The sequence below is a fragment of the Sapajus apella genome, unplaced genomic scaffold (genome assembly GCF_009761245.1).
Source record: "Sapajus apella isolate SASKATOON/1434 unplaced genomic scaffold, GSC_monkey_1.0 scaffold4, whole genome shotgun sequence".
Taxonomy (NCBI): Eukaryota; Metazoa; Chordata; class Mammalia; order Primates; family Cebidae; genus Sapajus; species Sapajus apella.
Window position 1 is genome coordinate 20424925 of NW_022436944.1, and position 21302 is coordinate 20446226.

Sequence of the window (21302 nt, forward strand, 5' to 3'; positions counted from 1 at the left end):
CTACAGGGCACTTCTGCTAGAATAATATCCTGGAAATCCTACCTTGCTATGCACAAAACTAGTCCTATAATCACTGCCCCCTGCAGTCTCCCTAAACAAACAAACAATTAGTAATCTACACTAGGTACTTGGAAGTAAACTGATTTTTTCTTCCTTAGCTTGCTTTCTTCCTTCCTCAAACTCTACTACCACCTGTCCTTCATGGCCCATGAGATTATCTCCAAAATCTTTCTCCTAGCCATGCTTTCCTTTCTCTTCACTTCCCAAATCCAGTCCCACATTATCTCTGGACTCCGTCATTACTTTGTATCATTACCATTTCCTCCTCAATACACCAGTGACATCCATCTTTCCTATATAGTTCTGATCTGGTCATCACCATGCTTAAAAACCTTTAAAGCTTAGCTCAAGTGTTATATCTGAAATTTTCCAATTGTTCTTCCTGACAGAAGGAGAATTAGTTATCACTACCATCAGAGTATTCTCATCTTCATTCATATGCTAAGAAAGCACTTAACATGTTTATGTTGTATAGTCATGTATGTTGTGTTTATCCCCTCAGCCCAGATTGTGCTTGCTTTGATGGTAAGGATATGACCATATTCACTGTTGTATATTCAACATCAAGCGTAATGCTTAGGATCCATGTTAAATACGTTTGTCTAATACATCGATTTAGAAATTACTAGATGATAATCATACAGTATCATGTTCATGTGCTGAAACAAGCTCTTATCACGCTTTCTTTTTCAAATATAAAAACATTCATAAGTCATTTTACTACAAGTATCTCACCAGAAGGAAAATTATAGTGAGAAAGTGCCTGGGATTTCTAGCTTCAAGAAGAAGATAGAAGATGCCAGTTTTCGTAGAAACTTTTCTACAAAGAGATGTTTTCAGACCATGCTTATATTCTGCAGCTGTGAAGACGTTAGGTAACTAGCAAATAACTGCTCTATGCATTCTCATTTTGAAGACTTATTATCCAAATGTTTCTCATTTCTTCTTGCTTTATTTTTCATACACACACATCATTGGGAATGTCAATAGCCTTTAAAGAAGTCAATATCCTGCCATTAGACTTTCACATGGAGTGCAGCACAGGTCTGGCAGGTGAGTCATTACAGTGCTGGTTATGAAAACAGATGCAAACCTTTCCCGGGGACATCAGCTGGTATGCAAAAGGGCAGAATGTGGCCTTAAGATGAAACTGAATGCAAAGTCAAAATTAATTTAACTTATATTTTATTCACGATTCAATGAATTAATAATCAAGGATATTTGCATGGGCAAGTTTTTAAAGAAACATTCTTTGATTTAGTATTTTCCTTCAGAAGATATATAAAATATTAGCATAATAGAGCACATTGATATACAATCCAAAAACTCATTTGTGAAAATTATTTATACTGTAGGCAGGTATTACCAATCCAAATTAATGAATGTGTAGCAAGTGATACACGTTACCTTATACAACCTAAAGTCTATTGTGACAAATTTTATTTTGGTGGAATTTTCTTGCTTAGGCAATATCCCTAAGCATTATTTTTCTAATTCATGTCCAAGAAGCCTTTTCAAGTGAGATTCTACGAAGGTTTAAGAGTAATGAAGTACAAGCGTGGTGGCTCATGCCTGTAATCCCAACAATTTGGGAGGCTGATATGGGCAGATCTCCTGAGTTCAGAAGTTCAAGGCCAGCCTGGTCAACATGGTGAAACCCTGTCTCTACTAAAAATACACAAAATTAGCCAGGCGTGGTGGCCCACCTGTAATCCCACCTACTCAGGAGGCTGAGGCAGGAGAATAGCTTGAACCCAGGAGGCAGAGGTTGCAGTGAGTCAAGATCATGCCATTGCACTCCAGCCTGGGCGACAAGAGCGATACTTTGTCAAAAAAAAAAAAAAAAAAAAAGTAATGAGGGGAGTAGGAATAAGCAAATACTGTGTATCAGGAAACTGAGGCATACTCCAGTAGTTCTTGATTTCTTAAAAGATGCAACTAATACCACTAATACATTTGAAGCCTCCTTGAGCCACCCCAAACATTTAATCTTTCTGCAACATGTATGTGTCCAGATCTTTCCTTTCCAATTATTTTTATATGCATTCATACACAGAAATAAATGACCACTTTTAGGTCTTTATATTTATATTATGCTGAACATTATTCTGAAGCTCATTTTTACTTCTTCTTTTCTGTGGTTGAGAACAAATGGCCAAGACTTAAACCCCAATTCTACACCTTTATCACATATGTTAACCCAGGCAAGTCACTTCACTTCCTTTCTCAGTTTTTTCATCTGGAAGATGGGAATAATGATAATATTACCTCTCTCATAGGGTTTTGTATGAAAGGTTTAATGAAAATCTTTTAGAACAATGTGTGATATACAACATAAAATCTATATGTGTTGGTTTATTAGTATCATAAGATGCTATCATCTCCCTTATTCTTCTTCATTACCAAATACTGCTACAAATCCTGGAATCCCTAGGGATCTCCTTCATCTGGAAACCCTGGGGATCTTGTCTATCTCATGCGTTGAAATGCCATTCATATATTGACGGCTCTCAGGTTTACGTCTTTGGTCTAGACCTTTCCCCTGAATTCCAGACACACATATAAAAATGCCTCTCCTAACAAGATGTCTAACAGACATCCCAGAGACACTATGTCTAAACCTGTACTTCTGACCTTTCTCCCAGCCAGCCACTCACTTGCTCTCCTTGCTGATAAGGTTAAAACCCTTGGAATCCTCTCCTACTCTTTTCTAATCTCTCTCTCCCCCACATCCTATTTATCTGTCAGGAAATACTGATGGCCTTATCTTCCATATATGTACATCCAGCATCCAAGCTCTTCTCACATCAATCATCACAGCTCTGGTCACAGCTACAATCATTCTTACTTGGTTATTTACAATCGCCTCCCAACTGCTCCCCCTGCTTCCACCTGTGCCCTCCTTTCAGTGTGTTCTCTACACAGCATCAGCATGGTTCTATTAAAACATAAAGCTGGGCATGGTAACTCATGCCTGTAATCCCAGCACTTTGGCCAAGGAAGGAGGACTGCTTGAGCCCAAGAGTTCAAGACCAGCCGGGGCAGTGTAAAGAGGCCCCATCTCTACCAAAAAACTGTTAAAATTAGCTGGACGTGGTGGTGTGTGCCTGCAATTCCAGCTGTTTGGGAGGCTGAGGTGGGAGGATCACTTGAGCATGGGAGGTCAAGGCTACAGTGAGCTATGATCACTCCACTGCACTCTAGCCTGGACAACAGAATGGGACCCAGTCTAAAATAATAATAATAAAGCAGACATGTCATTCTTCTGCTCGAAACTCTGCAATGGCTCCCGCTCATTCAAAGTTAGAGCCAAACTCAACACTTACAAGCCTTACCTAAAACCTTTTTGCTCACTTTGCTCCAGTTAGATGGCCTCCTTGCTATTCCACAGACCACCAGGCATGCTTTTGCCACAGGATCTTTGCACTTCTTTGAACCCTAAGTAGATGCTTTTTCTCCAAATAACCCCAATATTGCCTCCCTCCCAAATGTTCCCTTTGAACATTCTTTAGGGATTTGTTCAAAGGCCACCTTCTGATGGAGGCCTCTCTGATGTATACTATTTAAAATTACAAACCACCTTTCACATGTCCCTACCCTGACTCTGCATTTCCTGTTGTCTTTTTCTCCATAATATTTAATGCAATTTTTCTTAGTACTTCACTTTTTAAAATTTTGCTTCTTGCCTATATCCCACCTACTATAATGTAAGCTCCCAAGGGCAGATTTTTTTGTTTTGTTTTGTCCAATGATTTATTTTCAGTGCATAGACTAGGGCCTGACACATGCTAGCTACTCAAAGATATCAATAATAATAAATATAAATAAATATTTGAAAATTAAGTGAAGGCACTATAAGTTATTCATCTACTATTCCCTTGATGAGTAAACATTTAAATTGTTTCCTGAAATGTACACATCTGTATGTTTCCTTAGAATATATATCAAAAAGTGGAAAGACAGAGTTGAATATTTGTACAAGTTCATTGTACAAATATTAGCTTCCAAAAAGTCTGTAACAACTTATATTTTTAAAGAACAGTATATAAAACACCCCTTACAAATTTACCTCTCATAATTGTGTATTTTAATCCACAGTTCCTTGTGCTTGGAAGATTCCTTTTGTCCTCAACTGCCTGTGTCTCCAGGGTGAAATTCTACACATCTTTCAAAACCCAACTCAACCACCATGTCCCAGAGGTAATCAATCTACTCTTCCTTTTCTGCGTAGAGCCCAGAAATCTGAATTTTTATTCAGCACCTCAGATGATTCTAACTTTATTGACCCACAGAACATACCTTAACGAATATAGTTATTAAGAAATACTAAGACAAGTATACAAGGATCAAGCATTGAAGACTTATATCCTTACAAACTACCAACCATTCTTATAGGTAGGTTTGTTAGAAATCTTGGTTTATTAGATAATCTTCCCAAAAACTCATGAATATCAGCTAATTGACTTAGTAAAGTATGCCTGAGATTAAAGAATTTATTGACTATAATTTCTCCCAGTTAAATTAAGCCCCAAATAACTCTAGTAAAGTCTCTTGTTATATTGCTGTGTCTCAACTTACTAAAGTATGAGTCAGAAGAGTTTATGCAGCTATCAGATGGGAAGAAATAGGGCCGTATGGGAAGGGAGCATGTTGTCCAGTACTTGCATACACCAGACATACAGAAGAGCTGGAATAGATGATCTAATCAATCTCCATTTTATAAAGGTGAAACTAAGGTTTAGAGTGGTCAAGAAATTCACTCAAGTACATACCTTCTTAGTAACTGGTGAAATTCAGATTTTTTACCTAGGTCTTTCTGGCTACACAATTCATACTTTTTTCCAAATATGCCACATTGCCTCCCATATATCCCCAAAAGTACAATTGTGTATGTAAAAAATAATTTGTGTTTCTTCAGATGAAAAGATATCTAACACTATCATTTAAAAGTTATGTGATCTACTAGTCATTCCATCTGTTTGGGCTTCTGCTTCAGATGAGAGTAATGTATGAAAGGAAACAATAGTGCTGACCAAAGGCGTCCTCCAGGAGCAAGACCAGCAGGAGGTGTCTGTCAGGAGATACCAAAAGTGATGATTCCATATGCCACTTCCCAGCGCCCCCAGATAAAGATTGTCACACACATGGTCTTTTCAAAATGCATGGCCAGAGAAGTGCTTAGAATGAGAACCATATTTTGTTTCGGTACTAGCAAACAGTAAGACAAAGTGCTTAAGACTAGTGTCAGAGTGCCTGGGTTCTAATCCTGGTTCCACAACCTTGCTAGCTCTTTGGAATCTGACAAACTAGTTAAGCTCTCTCAGCCTTAGTATCTCATCCACAAAATGAGAATAATAGTAGTTCATACATGGGAAGTTAAGCAAGTGGGCCTAAAATTATAAGTGTATCACCTGCCACTTAACAAATCTTAGTTATTATTAGCTGTTGTTACTGTACCACAGTGTAGTCAAGTGATCAATATAGACATCTAAAATTTCCATTCTTGTACAACCAGAAATAAAACTCAATATGCTTGGTTACCATGGACCAAACCTGTAAAAACTTAGAAGATTTATATTGTGTTAATAAACTTGTGTTTATTTAGTGTTGCATAACAATTATCTAAGTAAAATCTTCAGGGAACTAGTAAATCGGCATTTTGTTTGAGAATAGAAATTTGTGATCTTCTTAGCCAAGTTAGGAAACTCATCACATTTTCTTTCTACTTTGAATAACAATACATGCAATGTGCAATATTACATGTATCTATATAATAAGATTGCTTCTTTAATATTACAATTAGTCTCTTTATTTTTTATTCTACATGTGATACCTATAACTGATTTGCCTTTCTACAATAATACATTAAGATACTGTAAGTAATCATGATTATAGTAAATTGGTATTTGTTAATATAGGAAAAGATCTTACAAAATGTTAATAGTAGAACCAAAATTAATGCTATTGTAAAAACACAAAGATATATGTGTACATTGATATATCTTTAATAAAGATACTATAAGAAAGTATATTATACCATTGTTTTCCAGTAATCTAAACTTTTTTTTCTGGTAAAACCTATTATTCACCAGAAGACATAATTAAGCAACTGAATTAAAATATTGCTTGTTCTGGTTAATTTTAATGTATATGTGCAACATATTTAATATTTTTGGATTAAAGGAAATTATTATTTAACTTAGGTTTGAGAAAGCATGTAAGTGTACATATTCTGATACCAAAGCTTGAAGAAAGAGACATTATATTTACATTTCATTAAGAGGTAATGACTATGGTATCCTGTGACTTTTTGGAAAGCTGAAGCACTTTGAGATCTATTTTTCTGAAAAATAATATATGATTTTGAATTAAGTCAAGAAAACAACATTCCGTGATATGAAGTTACATTCCTATTGGGATGTCATTAACCTGAATCAGTTGACTGAGATCTATAAACCATACAAGAAGGCCTCAAAAATGTGTTAGCCTCAATATCAGAAGCAAGCTTGTCTAACACAAAGCATGTGTAAACGCAAACAAATAATTCATCTTTAGTTTCTAATTATTTTAATATCTAAATTTTCTTATTAAAAATAATTCTAAGAAGAGTAAACTTTTCATATTCTTAGCTACTGTTAAATATAAATTATTTTCATCTATCGTATCAAAATACCTTGGAAGATGAATGAAAGCTCTATTCAGGATCTAGTTCATTTATTTTATCTAACTTTATTTTTCAGGCAATGTGTTTCTTCACTTAACTTTCAAATTGTAAAATGTTATAATAAAGCAAATTCATATTAGAACACTAGGTTGCTTTTATAAACAGCAAGTTTCTCAGTTGTCACTATGGAGGACAAATGGGGTATCAAATTAAATTTTTCATATTTTTTTTATAAGACCCCCACTTACATTTCGGTGACTTTCATTCTAACTCACTACTGCTGAATTGCAAAATGTTGTCTTTGTCCTTAAGACCATGACAGAGAACTTTATCTGCATTCAAATTGCCTGCTGGTTTGTGGTATTTCAATAATAAAACAGCAGGATTGAAGGCTCATGATGAGAAATCTGACTAATTACCTGTTAGATGATAGATGGTTGTAACTCGGCAGTGCCAGTCACTGAAAACAAAACACTTCGAGATATCAATCAGCTTCCTGACAAATCCAATTTCCCTCACATTCAGTGGACAATAAATGGGAATTTTACCCCTACATCTACATAGCACAGAGTTTTAACTTTAAAATATGCATAATGATATTTTAATAAAGTACATTTTAGGTAACTTAGTATTTAAATACTTGACATATTCATATTTCAAATCTCTCAGCTCTTAAATAGATAGATGGTGGAAATAATCGACATTGTGAATCTGTATTGTATTCCATTGCAAAGGATAAGGTGTGCTTAATAGTAGTTTCCCAATTTTCTTTCTACATTTACATTTAACTCAAATTATTTGCAACATCTCTAATGGCTGTGTTCATTCTTCCTTTTCTTTTTTTTTCTATTTTGTAGTAAATGAATTGGATGAACATTCTACATGAGATTCAAAAACAGAATACCCAATTAACACTGCCACATACCAGCATGTGGGCAGATTTAAAGCAAAGAGAGATTGAAACATGGAAATTTAAAGCAGGCCCAGAGAAACACTTCATTCTCCCTTATAAGGAGTGATTACATCATCAACATTTGAAATTTGTGATTAACTCTAATAAGTTATAAAATTCAATATCTTATTTTGTGTTGAAACCAGGAAAATTAATGTGGAAGAAAATGAAGAAAGGAAGATTATTTGCTTCATATTTATAGAAGAAAGATGATTTTGTCTGCAAAGATTGAAAAGTTTGACAGTGTGTAGTCTGAAACCAATCACTTTCAAATGTTGTTAGTGGGAGAGTAAATTGAAGAAACTTCATTAAAGGAGCATTTGGCAATAACTGTAAAACTTAAAATGCTTAGAGGCAACAATCCACTTTAGGAATGTCTCCAATAAATATCTTTATACATCTGTATGAATGTTCACTACAGTATTATCCTTAGTAGGAAACAGTTTTTTAACTGAAAATAAGGTTCTTCCATAGGATATTTTTTCAATAAAGTATGTATATTTATTTAAAAAATACTAAAAGCATAAATTTTAAATGTTCTCACAGCAAAAAAATAATGTTTGTGAGGTGACGAATATGTTAATTAGCTTGATTTACTCATTCCACAATGTGTGTGTATGTGTGTATATATAAACATTACTTTGTACATCATAAGTATAAACAATTTGTATTTGCAAACAAAAATAAAATCTTCAAATATGTAATCAGAAACTAATAATAAATATTTTTCTTAATAAAAAATAAACAGATAAAAAATAAAGTATGTACATCCATGCAATAGAATACTATGTGGCCAAACATAGTTTTTAAAAAGAATGTGGTAGACGTGTATGTGCTCTCTTGGAATAATAGCCAAAACACACTTTACATGAAAATAGCCAGATACATCTGAGCCTTTGGAAAGGATGTAAATTAAAGTATATAAATACAAATACACGTTTTATTGCAAATATAAAATGTATGGATTGATACATGAGAAAATGCTAGCTGCTTTTGCCTTTGGGAGAGAAGTTTAGACACCTAAGGTAGAGGGTCTTAACTTTCAGTTTTGTACTCTCTTGTGTTGTTTAAAGTTGTATTATACCCTTTATCTCTTTTATCAACAGCAAATAAATGAACGAATGAAGAAAGCATATATACAATCATACTTACATATATGCACACAGGAGAGTGTATTTAACTGTAAATTCTGACCCTTTCTACCTGTTCCAAAGTAAAAGTTTTGGGGGAGAAAGCAATTGATTTTTTAAAAGTAGCCTGAATTCTGCAGTTTCCTAACATAACTATGAGAACAGAAACAAAAGACGTGCCTCAGGTTGATGCCAATAAGCTGAACTTGAGCTTGGCCATGCCCTGAGGCTAACTGCTTGGCTGTAACCTAGTCTGACTAAGAATTGTGACTGAGTGATTGAGGACTGCAGTACCTAATTCAAAACACCTGGGAGAATGAACGGTCACTCTGGCAGGGAAACACATCAAGCTTACACTCCATCTGCCTAGCCAGGCAGAGCAGGATATATACAAGGACTAGACAATTTAGAAAGTTTCAAAAAGTAGGAAACTCATTCCTAACTGATCTCACTGTGGAATACTATGAAGGTATTGGAGACAGACGTCCTTTTCCCAGGGAAGTAAAACACATGTTGGTACACACACACACACACACACACACATACACACACACACTCACACACTCTTTCTCTCTCTCTCTCTCTCTCTCTCTCTCATTGCTTTGTCCTTTCTTGCAGTCCTTGTAAGAGTAGAAGACACCTGCAAAACTCAGAGAAAATCTAGAAATGACCAAATACATTGTCAGGGCCAGCTTTACAAGTAGAAGAGATATATCTTTAAACAACAAATGATTAAGAAGCTTTTAATCTTTATATATTTATATATATGTAATGTGCTGAATATATATAGTTGAGATATTAAACATGTTGAATATATTTAAATATTATATACTTATAATATTTAATACTTATATACTTATAATATTTAAATATGTTATATATTTAAATATAATATATTTAAATAAATATAATATATAAGTAAATACATAATATTTTTAATATATTAAATATGTTGAATGTATATATATGCATTTGAATTCTGTCCACTAGGGCACATTAAATACAAAATCAGGAGTATAAAATTAAATTGTCTCCACTAAGGCACATTTAATACAAAATCAGGAGTATAAAATGTAAAAACCTTTTGTCCTAAAGTGATAAAAAATTGAGGTAGAGGTTGGACTTAGAATGACAGGCCACATTGCAATAATAAGGTGCAGAAAACAGACATGAACTCCAAGAGGAAAGAGGAGATTTGAAGCAAAATCTTCACTTGTTTCTAAATATTAACCAAAGCCTGTCTTGGCCAAAAAATTTGTAGGTACAGTAAGGCTACAGATACTTGTATCAATAACTAGAAAAAAAAATCCTTTACATTGTAATATCCTTTTTTCAATTAAATATATATATATACACACGCACACATATATATGTATTTTTCCAAATATATTTAAGGATCATGAAAACTAAAAAGCACTACAAAATGATATTAAATAGGAAAAATAAAAATCATTATATGCCATATGAAGGTGTAAGCAACCACTACTCTATTACAGTTTTGGTAAAAAATTTAAATGGTACATTTTTGTAGTTTTCACAAAATTAAACCTATACTTAATATATCAACCAACAATTCAACACTAAAACATCTAGTGGCCCCCAATGACAATAGGTACCCAACAAAGACTGGTATCGAAATGTCTGTAGCACATTTATTCCCAACAACTTAAAACTGAAAACGACCCTAATAGCCATCAACAAGTATATGGAGAAACAAATTGTGTGTTCACACTACTGAATACTACACAGCAATAAAAAGGAATAAAATAGTGATATAAACAACAACATCATGTGGAGCAAATGAAGCCATATGCAAAAGAATACATACTATATGTTTGCATTGATATGAAACTCCAGAAAAGGCAAAACTAGTTTAGTGACACAAAGCATATCAGCGTTGCCTGGATCCAGGGCTTCAGAGAACTGATTGAGATTAGAGTGACAAAATGTTTTTATATATCTTGATTGTGGAAGTTGTTACATATGTATACAAATTTATCAAAACTTTTTGAAACTTTTGCAAATGTGCACTTAAAATAGGTGCATTTTATTGTATATATATTATACTTCAATATACTTAATTTTTAAAACAAAAAATGGCAATGCTAATATTTTAAACTGTGCAGAAATTATCTAATTATATAGTTGAGCAGCAATTGGGAAGGAAAATGGATTAATAAAAACAGTTTGATTTACTGTGTAGAATCCATAACATTAAACTGATGAAATTATGGCTAAAACTTCTATAATTGATTGAGACCCCTATTAATGTTGCTCATGTTTTAAATCCTTACTATGTATAAAATTATAACACATATGTACTTATGGCCAGCAAGTACATAGAAATGGAACTTAGTTTTCCTATGTAGATTTGAAGTCAACAAATATTTGGTTAGTCTACCATATTCAAACTATACTGACACATTGATACAGAGGTATAAAAGATTGAGATTCTGGTAGTATGAGAGATATATGTTCATCAAGAATACATCTAATAATTTAGTTTGGTTTGAAATGGATAAAGTGTAGTTATTATTAAGCCATATATAGCATACACATTTAGAAAATTTTGACATTGGACCTGTGTGAAGATTGAATAAGGTGAGGGAAGGAAGTACAAGTGGAGATTTACCAACATATACTGCAAAGAGAAAAACAATGTAAGACTCAATAAAAGAGAACATATTAATGTAAGTTGCTGAATAATATCATTTCTAGAAAAGAAAAATATAAATAAAACACAGAAGGAAATTGAAGAGCAGTACAAACGTAAGATTTTTTACTCAGGATTCCCAAATAGAAAAAATATAAACAAATAAAACAGGTTTATTTAAAGAAGCAATTACTTGTATTATGAAATTATATATACAAAGATTATATAATGTACAGTCATAAATATAAATTAATTAATCCAAAAGTTAATCCAAAAATCCAAGAAACTCTAACAAAATAAAATTATTTTGTGTCCTTAAAAAAGTTATCTAAGTTTAACAAAGAGGGAAACAACAGACACGGGGCTCTACTTGAGGGTGGGGAATGGGAGGAGGGGGAAGAGCAGAAAAGATACCTACTGGTACTGGGCTTAATACCTGGATGATGAAAAAATATGTACAACAAACTCCTGTCACACGTGTTTACCTATGCAACAAATCTTCACATGTACTCCCAAACCTAAAATCATAGTTAAGAAAAAGTTTTCCAAGTTTGAAGACCAAGCTTATTTTCTCTGATTATTTGCAACTCAGTTTCTCAAAAGACATAATTACCAGAATACATGTACCCAACCAAAAATATCTAAGTAACAATAGTTAAAAGAGGTCTTCATAGAATTGGAATCTGGGAAGAATCTTCCAAGTATATAACATGCCAATAATATAAAGTCACCAAAAATCATCCAAGAGAAAAACCAATGAGCAAATCAAGATTTGACAAGATAGATGCAATTGAAGGACTAGAGAAAATAAAATTATTTGTCCTTGCTAGTCACAAATATTATTTGGTATCCCCCTAAGCAGCAACAAATATTTAACAACTTCTAAAAAGTTCTCAAGAAATACTAATGAAGTGCCTCTGTACTAAGATTGGGGGGGAAAAAGCATAGGCTCACGGTGGACAGTGAAGAAAGGAAAAAGGCTAAAAGGAAGTTAAGGTGTTGGGAAAAAGAAGGACAGTTTGAAGTACAGTGTGTTAAAATTTAAATGTTTAATGGTAGATTGTTACAAAGAATATATTGATTTAAAGGACTAAGAAACTATGGCTGAAATGATACAAAATATGGGATTTTTCTCAAAATAATAGAGGAATGGGGAGTAAAGTGAGAGTATGAAAGAAACGTGAGTGGCCATTTGTCGATAGTTGTTGAAGCTGGGTAACTATTAATACGTGGGGATTTAAAATTTTTTTATTCATTGTTTTATTTTTTGAGACACGGTTTTGCTCTGTCACTAGGGCTGGAGTCGCAGCAGTGTGATCATAGCTCACTGCAGCCTTGACCTCCTGTGCTCCAGCAATCCTCTCACTTCAACCTCCTGAGACTGAAGAAGTCTGAAGGCATGTGCCACCACCAACCCCAGCTAATTTTCTGTATTTTTTTTTAGAGATGGTGGGGAGTCTCACTTTATAGCCCAGGCTGGTCTTGAACTCCTGAGCTCAAACAATCCTCCTGCCTTGGCATCCTAAAGTGCTACAATTATACAGAGTTGTTTTTATATATTTAAAATTCTCCATGACAGCTTTTTTAAATAGAACAAATAAGAAAGTAAGTAATAAATGAGGAAGCGGACCAAAGGAACAATTTAAGATGTCTATATAATTGACTGTCCATACTGGAACAGGTTGCAAATGAAAGGGAGCAGGATTGATAGTTCTAACTCTATCAGCCTAAGCCAGGGCTGTTTTCAGCAGTCCAGGATATATGGTCATTCTACTTTTAACCATCAGGTTTCAAACATCAGGCTACTGGGATTTAACATTTTAACAAAACAGGAAATGGACAGAACAACTTGGAATCGACAACATTTAGATTATTAGCAGCCAGCTGTTTTTTAAGTCTTTGTGAAGAACTAGTTTCAAATGATTGTCATGATCATTGATCTTTCTGGGCTGTATAAGTGGAAAACTGCTTACCAGGCATTGAACCTAGCCTGCAGAGTGTGTGTTTTTGGCCTGCAATGCACTGGGCTAGAGAGGGCTTAAAAAACAAACAAACAACAACAAAAACAAAAAATCTTTGAGTTAGTTGACAACATTTCTATGTCATATTAAAATCTTCCCTTAAAAAAACTGAGGAGTGTCAGTGCTAGGCAGGTATTATCACGTGTCAACAATTGACTGCAGCAGCGCTTCCTCTCTTGAGTTTTCCCCACTTCTTACCTCTCCCTAGTGATTTCTAATACTGAGAAGCTTTGCTTGTTTTCCTTCTTTGGCTCCTACAGGCATCTGAGATTTCAGCCATCCTTCTAGGTCAAGCTCTCAGCATTGAAACCATGAAAGTGAGGCTGGAGGCAGAAGTTGTTATTTTATAAGCAATTTGAAATATAAATCGACAAGCCCAAATTAATAATCTGGGCATTTTTTAAGGTTCATAGAGTATATTGTACTACAATTGTTTAAATATGCCCAAAAGAAGAAGCTAATTCTATTTAGAAAATTTATCTTTGTCTACATTTCAAATCATTTCTTAATTCCCAAGAATAATTAGCCTGAATTTATATGAGTTCAGAACTCTCTCACTAAAAATGACAATAGCCAATCTACAGCCCATTGGCAACATACAGTTAGAGACCCCAGCCCAATAACTGCTGCTCACCTGCTTTTTTCAATAAGCTCAGAACGTCAGTGAGTGTGCAACTGTTGGCAAATCTTCATTAATTACAGGGCTCATCAGCAACTGTGCAATGTGGGAGGTTAGGGAGAGACAGCTCCATTCTGAAGAAAGAGTTCAGAAATAAATGGGGTTTCCAATGACAAAGCATTCCAAAATAAGATAAGTTGTTTTGACAGTAGAAAGAATAGCATAGAAAAGCAAGAACGCTCATCATGGACAACGTGATGTTCAAACAACTTTTAAAAAAAGGGCTTTCAGCTGGGCATGGTGGCTCATACCTATAATCCCAGCACTTTGCAAGACTGAGGCGGGTGGAACACTTGAGGTCAGGAGTTTGAGAACAACGTGACCTGCCAGTTCTGTCCTGCAGAACTTGGCCGAGCAATGGATAAAAGACGTACTCAGACACAGGTATACAGTGGAACAGTGGCTAGCGGACTGCCAGCTCTAATGGCCAAAGAGAACAGCATTAGAGAGCAGCCTCGAACAGCTGGAGCTGCTTGCTTTTATTCAGTACAGACATAATGCCGAAAGTTTCTCCCACCACTCTGACCAATTTCCTACACTGGCCAACATGGCAAACCCCAGGTCTACTTAATATACAAAAATTAGCTGGAACTGGTGGTGTACGCCTGTAGTCCCAGCTACTTGGGAGACTGAGGCAGGAAAATTGCTTGAACCAGGGAGGGAGAAGTTGCAGTGAGCTGAGTTCACACCACTGCACTCCAGCCTGGGCCCTAGAGCAAGGCTCCACCTAAAAAAATAAAAATTTAAATTTTAAAAAAAAAAAAAAAAGGCTTTCAGTCTCTAGCTTAGGCCAGGCATGGTGGCTCACACCTGTAATCCCAGCACTTTGGGAGACCAAGGCAGGAAGATTACTTGAAGCCAAGAGTTCAAGACCAGCCTGGGCAACACAATGAGACCTCATCTCTACAAACATTTTTTTGTTAAAACTTAAAAAATTAGTAAGGTGTAGTGATACAAACCTTTAGTCCCACCTACTTGGGAGGCTGAGATGAGAGGATTACTTGGCCCTATGAAGTCCGAGCTGCAGTAAGCTATGACTGCATTACTGCACTCCAGCCTGGATGGCAGAGCAAGACTCTATCTCAAAACAACAGCAACAACAAAAATCTTTAGCACAAAAGAATCAAAAAAGTACAGTGGGTTTCATAGTAGTAACCTAAATGTTTTAAATATATACATATATTTCTGGCAAAAGTATCTGTGACATGAACTGATGTCTCTTGTGAGGTTAAGAAATGTTTGCCTTCTTGATATCGGTCTTAATGCAGAGAAAAGAGGAATCAGAGAGACCAGTTTGAAAGACTTTAGTTTTTACTGATTTCCATTATGAAATTTCCACTGCAGCCAGGCTAGTGTCCGCATTTGTCTCCATATGACCATTCAAAACGTTTAGTTTCATCCGCATCTCTGGATTTCCAAACATTACTTATATTAGTATCTTAGGGTGTGGATTATTGAAATTCTTGGTACTAAAGTACATGAGCTAAAATCTACTTAGACAACCATCTTAAACACTTTGTATTTATTCACATAATTAAAAAATATGCAAAGATTAAAAGAAATAAGTTAGAGTTATGAAGAACAGCATGAATCTCATTACATATTTTTCAGTAACAAAATTGCATCATACATAATGTGACTAGCTTATTCATTGTATATACTCACAATCTCAGAGTCCTATCTTCCTATTTTCTCCCTTCAAACACCCTCCAAAGAAACCTTTATCTGAATGATCATATATCGCTTATTCATGTTCATGTTCAGTCACTAATATCCATGTTACTGAATTGCAAGATCAGTTCTCTTTCTTCATCTGAATTGACCTTCCATCAATATTTGATACAGCTCATCACCCCCTTCTTCTTCAGACATTGTCTTCATTTGGCTTCCTGGACACAACTCTCTCCTGGATTTTCCTTCTCTTTACTCACTATTTTTCAGTCTTCTTTGTTAGCTCTTCCATATATTTATGACCTCTGAGTGCTTGAGTGCCCAAGCCTCAGGCCTTAAACTTCTATCTCTGTATTAATTTTAGTGGCCTCTTTTAGCCTCAAGACTTCACATGCTATCACCATGCAGATGGCTTAAATATTCATCTGCCTATTCAACCATTCCACATAAATGTCTGAAGGCATCACTAACCTGACATTCCCAAAACTGAGTTTCTGATTTTCCCATTATACACATCCCCCAAAACCTTCCCCTTCTACAAATCTTCCATATGCCAGTTAATGAAAACTCTGTTCTTCCAATTAGTCAAGGTCACTAACATGTCAACCTTGACCTCTCTCACATCCCAAATATAACCCATGAGAAATCCCTGTGCATGCTACCTTCACAATCATTCCAGAATCTTGACTGTTTACCACTTTTTCTGCTACTTATTTGTCAAACTTACTATGCTCTCTTCCCTGAGTCATTGACATAGCCTCATAACATCTGCCTGCCATTTGCTCCTTCAGTCTCATCTCAACACAGAAGCCATAGCAGTCCACTTGAAATATGACAGATCAAATTACTTTGCTGAAAGCCTTCCAGTGTCTTCTACCTCACCAAGGATAATATCCAAAGTTGTTATACTTATTAACAAGAACCTAGATGATCAGTTCTCTCTTTCCCCCAGTTCTCCAATTCCCTTAGTCACTCTGACCTCTCCTAATCTTCCCTCCCTTTTTCATTATGTTTCAGGCTCATAGAATTCGTTGATATTGTCTGAGCATGCAGGTCACTTGCTGTTTCCTCTGCTTATGATGCAAGTCTTGGCTCAAATATTACCTTCACATTGACCTGTTCTATGATCACCCATTTTATTTCCTCAGTGCTGCTCCAGTGAATACACAAATCATAAGAAAGTGAAACAGCCTTGTTGCTGACTTGAAGAAAGCTTTAATGGCCTGGATAGAAGATAAAATCAGCCTCATTCTCTTAAACCCAAGACTACGCCAGATTAAGGCCCTAATTTTCCTCATTTCTATGAAGGCTGAGAAGGGTGAGAAAACAACAGAAGGAAAGTTTAAAGCTAACAGAGGTTGGTTTCTGAAGTTTAGGAGAGAAAGCCATCTCTACGACATAAAAGTGCAAGGTGAAGTAGCAAATGCTGATGTAGAAGCTGCAGCAAGTTACTCAAAAGATCTAGCTAAGGTAATTGCTAAGGTGGCTATCCTAAACAACAGATTTTTCAGTTTCGACAGAACAGCCTTCTGTTGGAAGAAGATAGCATCTAGGACTTTCACAGCTAGAGAGAAGTCAATGCCTGGCTTCAAATCTTGGAAGGATAGCCTGACTCTCTTGTTAGAGGCTAATGCAGATCGTAACTTTAAATTGGAGCCAATGCGAATTTGTCATTTCAAAAATCCTATGGCCCTTAAGAATTATGCTAAATCTACTCTGCATATGTGCCATAAATGGAAGAACAAAGACTGAATGACAGCATATCTGTTTAGAGCATAGTTTCCCAAATATTTTAAACTTACTGTTGAGACCTACTACTCAGAAAAAAAAAAGGTCTTTATTTCTCCATATCAGCAGTACGGCTGTTTCACTTGCTTATGATTTGTGTGTTTACTAGAATAGCACTTTTAATTTCCTTCTAGAACTACATAGTACCACTCTTTGACAAGGCAACTTGTCACTCAAGAGCTCTAATTAAAATGCACGAGATTAATGTTGTTTTCATGCTTGCTAACACAGCATCCATTCTGTAGCCCATGGATCAACGAGTAAAGACGTTCACATTTTGTTATTTAAAAAATGCATTTTGTAGAACTATAGCTACCACAGATAGGGTATTGCCTATAAGTAATAGGCTGTACCATCAAGGTTTTTATAAATGCACTGTATGATGTTTGTAAGACAACAACATTGCCATATTCCCATTGTTAAGCAATGCATGACTGTCCTTACTTACTTATTTTTCTGTCTGTGCCTACCCTAAAATGTAAGCTCCATGAAGGCCAGAATTTTTGTTCATTTCATTCAATGTTGAATCTCCAGTGCATATAATTAATATTTATTAAATAGAGAAATACATTTATATGATACTATATATTTTCTTTTTTTTTTTTTTTTTTTTTTGAGACGGAGTTTCGCTCTTATTACCCAGGCTGGAGTGCAATGGCGTGATCTCGGCTCACCGCAACCTCCGCCTCCTGGGTTCAGGCAATTCTCCTGCCTCAACCTCCTGAGTAGCTGGGATTACAGGCACGTGCCACCATGCCCTGCTGATTTTTTGTATTTTTAGTAGAGACGGGGTTTCACCATGTTGACCAGGATGGTCTCGATCGCTTGACCTCGTGATCCACCCGCCTCGGCCTCCCAAAGTGCTGGGATTACAGGCTTGAGCCACCGCGCCTGGCTATATATTTTCTGTGAAGTATGTGTGTGTGTGTGTCTTCAATCCAAGTTTAGCTTAGGGAGAGTTGGGAGTAGGATAATGATAAATGGGTCATAATTGGCACTGGGTAAAGGAGACTATCAAAATACTTTATCCCTCTTTTATGTTTTTTAATATAATATAGTCATTATTTTTGTATAATGAAGGAGTTATTATTTGTTAATCATAATATAATGAATAACATTACAGTATACATGTGGACCAGGAGATATATCTAATTCAAGCTGTGAAAAATCTGATTATCTTTCACAAGAATTTAATTTAGAATTGGGTCATTGTGGGCTAAGTCGCTCAGAGAACTGTGAGGATGGAAAGCAAATGGCCTCCTACTTCTCAGTGCCATTCACACGTAGAAACTACATTTTGACGCGGGGCGCGGTGGCTCAAGCCTGTAATCCCAGCACTTTGGGAGGCCGAGGCGGGTGGATCACGAGGTCAAGAGATCGAGACCATCCTGGTCAACATGGTGAAACCCCGTCTCTACTAAAAAACTACAAAAAAATTAGCTGGGCATGGTGGCGCGTGCCTGTAATCCCAGCTACTCAGGAGGCTGAGGCAGGAGAATTGCCTGAACCCAGGAGGCGGAAGTTGCGGTGAGCCGAGATCGCGCCATTGCGCTCCAGCCTGGGTAACAAGAGCGAAACTCCGTCTCAAAAAAAAAAAAAGAAACTACATTTTGTTTTCTGTCCATGTTCTTTCCTTTCATAAGCATCCTTTAACTTGAACTACTTTAAATAAAATTTTATTCCTTGAAATAGTAGATTCTTTTTTTCCCCCCATTTATTTATTTTATTGCATTTTAGGTTTTGGGGTACATGTGAAGAACATGCAAGATTGTTGCATAGGTACACACGTGGCAGTGTGATTTGCTGCCTTCCTCCCCATCACCTACATTCGGCATCTCTCCCCTTGCTATCTCTCCCCAGCTCCCCACCCCCCACCGTCCCTCCGCTATTTCCCCACAACTGACCCCAGTGTGTAGTGCTCCCCTCCCTCTGTCCATACACAGTACCTTTTCCTCCATATAAACTAAGGCAACACCCCAACATTTGAAAAAAATTGCAAAATACCAGAAAATGTACTCGATGCTGAATACATGCTTTTAACCAAAAGGTATGAGAAGGCCAACACCAAGGTGGATTCTTGTCTTGCAGAGTTGTTCAAATATATATTAATTTGCACTACCCCCATTATTTCTTCTTAAGGTTCATTGCTATTAAAACTAGTCTTAATTTAACAGAAGTCCCTTAATTCTGCCATACTATCCCATCAATTTAAACAACTATTTTCAGCATCAATGTCCCCAATGTTTGGTGTGTGATTTGTATGTAATTTACCACTAATAATGGAGTACCTAAATTTATTAGTTGCTTCCCCTTTTTATAAATTTAAACAATTTATAAATTCCCATATGAGTTCATAAGTAAAAGAGAAGTTAGTGAGGGTTACAGCTAGCTCCACAGAGTCACACATTATCCTCAGCCTAGTTTACTATGTCCCAATCCCTACCCTGGAATATCCAAAGGGAGTATGTGACGCTAGTGTGATCTTAATATTGCCACCTTCCTATTGTACAGGTTGCTTACTCAGAAAGGCATTCTCTATCCTCCCAAGCTAAAGTAATCAACCAAAAAGTGTCTATCGTATTGCTCTATCTCATTTGATATTATACTTATCAGTGTCCAATACTTTCCTTGTTTCTTTTTTCTTTCTTTCTTTTCTTGTCTTATCTTTCTTTCCCATCAGAACATAAGTTCTCTGAGACCTGAAACCCAAGATGCTGTTTTGTCTATCACAATTTCCCCAGCGATGTAAAATACGTTATACTTAGCATAAAATAGGCTCTCGGCAAATAGTTGTGAAAAGTAATAAATGACTTGTTTAATTAACATGCCAAGCTAGGTGCCCCCCACCCCAGGGCCTTTATATTTCTCTTTCCTCAGCTAGATTCTCTTGTTCTTTTCTTGTTCTTTCCATGTCTGGCTCCTTCATATCATTTAGGTCTCAGCTCAAATGTTGCTTTCTCAGAAAGGCCACCACTGGTTACCCTAGTCTCTCCACCCTCTAAAACCCTCTCTATCTCATTACCCTGTTTTAGTTCAAGCAAAGCACCTGTGACTATCTGAAGTTACCTTTTCTGTCCTTTGAATGTTTTTGTTGTTACCCATCCCCCTACTAGAATATAAGCTCCATGAGGACTTACAGTAACTTGTTTATCTCTACATCTCCATAACCTAGAAGAGGTCCTGCCACATATGAAGCATTAATAAATGCTTGTTACTGCATGTTCTCACTCATAAGTGGGTGTTGAATAATGAGAACACAAGGACACAGGGAGGGGAACGTCACACACTGGGGCTTGGAGGGGGATAGGGGAGGTATAGCAGGGCATGGGGGAATTGGGGAGAGATAACATTAGGAGAAATACCTAATGTAGATGACAGGGGAATGGATGCAGCAAACCACCATGGCACATGTATACCTATGTAATAAACCTGCACATTCTGCACATGTACCACAGAACTTAAAATATAATTTTAAAAATTTTAAGATAAAAAATAAAAAATAAATGCTTATTAAATGTGTGAATAAAATGTTGACTATTACAGTTTAAAAATATGTTCACACATGGCATCACCATTTTTTAGCACTGGAATACAGACAACAAACTAAATTGCAATATGGGAAAGTAGTGTTTTTAACAACAAAAATTTCACACATAATGCAGATTAAAAGATTGCCAAATTATT

At 35.9% G+C, this 21302-nt stretch overlaps 1 long non-coding RNA gene across 1 annotated transcript in view; it reads right to left on the reverse strand.

The window, feature by feature from the left end:
* LOC116540414 overlaps window positions 1-21302 on the reverse strand; it is a 65904-nt gene that overhangs the window by 32559 nt on the left and 12043 nt on the right. The window contains exons 2-3 of the long non-coding RNA XR_004264433.1: window positions 14115-14233; window positions 13679-13803 (exon numbers count right to left, since the gene is read on the reverse strand). This is a non-coding gene — a long non-coding RNA (uncharacterized LOC116540414). The remainder of the gene's footprint in view (window positions 1-13678; window positions 13804-14114; window positions 14234-21302) is intronic.